Here is a 2,663-nt window from a genome sequence, read left to right as displayed (position 1 = left end):
GTATGTTGTGTTTTCATTCTCATTTGATTCAAGGAATTTTTTAATTTCATTTTTTATTTCTTCTATTACTCTGTCATTTTCAAGGAGGGTGTTACTCAGTTTCCATGTGTTTGCTTTTTTTCTGTTTATCTTCCTATTGTTGATTTCTAATTTTACAGCATTGTTATCTGAGAACATGGTTTGCAGTATTTCAGTGTTTGTAAATTTAGCAGGCTTGCTTTGTGGCCTAACATATGATCAGTCATGGAGAATGTTCCATGTGCACTGGAGAAGAATGTATATTGTGGTGTTGTTGGGTGAAGTGCTCTGTAGATGTCTGTAAGGTCAACTTGGTGGATTGTATTGTTTAGTTTTTTTTGTGTCTTTGTTGAGTGTCTTTCCAGTTTTTCTATCTTTCATTGAAAGTGGTGTATTAAAGTCTCCTACTATGACTGGAGTCATCTGCTTCTCTTTTCAGTTCTGTTAGGGTCTAGTTTATGTATTTTGGGGCTCTTTCACTGGGTGCATAGATATTTTTATTGTTATATCCTCTTGTTCAATTGATCCTTTAATCATTACATAATGTCCTTCCTTGTCTCTTATGGTGGTTTTTGTCTTAAGACAAAATTTGATGAGAAATTAATATTGCCACTCCTGCTGTTTTGTGGTTGCTATTTGCTTGATGTATCTTTTCCCAGCCTTTGATTTTTAGTTCTGTCTTTCTTTCTAAGGTACTTCTCTTGTGGACAGAATATTGATGGGTTATGTTTTCTTATCCAGTCTACAACTCTCCATCTCTTGAATGGTGCATTTAATCCTTTGATATTCAGTGTAATTATTGACAAATATGAATTTGTTGCTCTCATTTTGTTATGTGCTTTTTTGTGGTGTTGCTGATTTCTTTGTTCCATATAATTTTCTGTGCTGAACTCATTTTGTTTATGAATTGTGTTATCATTTCCTTCATTGCTATGGTTTTAGTATTTGGTAAGTATTTGTTGTGCTGGTCCTCTTTCTTATTTTGTTGTGATGGTTTATCATTTTTCTTTGAGGTTACCCTGTGATTTATAATTTTTTCCCCAAGTTTAGAACAGTCTATTCTATCTTGCAGCTGTCTTGACTTCCCTATCATTTAGAAGTTCTGTAACTACACAGTTTTTTTTTCCCACTTTTTGGTTTTTAGTTGTCCTCATTTGTCAATTGATATTTCTGGTTCCCTGTTTACAGTGTTGTATGCTTATTTACTTTGGATACTTCAATAACTGGGTTGTCTTCTGGGTTATATCATGTGTGTTAATGGTAGGTTGTTTTCTATCCAAAGGACTCCCTTTAGCATCTCTTGTAAGGTTGGTCTGGTTTTAACAAACTCCCTTAATTTCTGCTTCTCTGGAAATCTATATTTCACCATCATGTTTGAGGGACAATTTTACTGGGTGTAAAATTCTTGGTTTGAAATTTTTTTCTTTCAGGGTTTTATATATACCATCCCGTTTTCTTTTCACCTGCATGGTTTCTGCCAAGAAATCCAAGCTTAGTCTTATTGGTTGCCCCTTATAGGTAACTTTTTGTTTTTCTCATGCTGGTTTCAGGAGTATTTCTTTGTCTTTGGTTTAGGTGAGTTTGATGATGATACATCTTGGTGATTTTATTTTGGGATCTATCCTGTTTGGTATTTATGGAACGTCTTGAATGGATATATTCTCAACTTTCAGCATATCAGGGAAATTATCTTCCAACAAATCTTAGACAATTTTCTCTGTGGTTTTATTTGACTCTTCCTGTTCTGGAATTCTGATTACATGTAGGTCATTCCTTTTGATGGTATCCCATATGAACCTTAGGCTTTCTTCCTTTTGTTTTGATCTTTTTTCTGATTCATCCCTTTCCAAGGAAGTATTGAAGTATTGAAGTATTGAAGCCTTCAGTCTCACTAATTCTGCCTTCCAATGATTCAATTCTACTCCTTTATCCATTGAGTATGTTATCTATTTCTGAAAATTTACTATTAATATTCTGGATTTCTATCTGTAGATTTTGTATCATTTCTAACTTTTCATTTTTTCATTTTGTTCTTATTTGTCTTTTGAAATTTTTCTAGGATTTTTTTCTGTGTTTTCCTCAATTTTTTCAGTGTTCTCCTTGATCTGTCTCTCAATCCATTGAAGGTACCTAAATATAATTCTTTTGAATTCCTTATCAGTAAATTCCATTGCTGCTTCTTCCTCCAGGATGTGTTCTGGGTCTGTATCCTGGTCCCTTGTTTCTCCTGTTTTATCTTGCTTTTTTGTGTGGACTGTGATGGTCTGTTATCTCAGAGATATTGTGGCATTTTTGTGTTTATAGTTAATTGGTGATTGTATGTTGAAGTGATTTGCCCAAGATTTTCATTTTCTTTGTTTTGTTTGGATGTTATCTAAGTAATAAGGGTACTGTGCTCCTCTGTTTGCTAGTTGGCAGCTCTCATATACTCACCACCTGTCTCCTTTCCTATTGTCAGCCTCCTGTATGTTCCTGCTGTCCTTGGCAGGCAGAGACTATTCTTAGGTTCTGTTTTCATTCAGATTCTTCCACTAGTTGGTGCCTAATCTACTTTTTTTTTATTTTTTTATTAGGATTTGGGTGAAGATTTACAGAGTAAATTCACTTTTCATACAGCAGTTCACATATACTTTGTCTCATGTCAT

The sequence above is a fragment of the Orycteropus afer genome, unplaced genomic scaffold (genome assembly GCF_000298275.1).
Source record: "Orycteropus afer afer isolate SDZICR_OR568_19922 unplaced genomic scaffold, OryAfe1.0 scaffold00134, whole genome shotgun sequence".
NCBI classification, from domain to species: Eukaryota; Metazoa; Chordata; class Mammalia; order Tubulidentata; family Orycteropodidae; genus Orycteropus; species Orycteropus afer.
The sequence above is the reverse complement of the archived record's forward strand: the minus strand, read 5'-3'. Positions refer to the sequence as shown.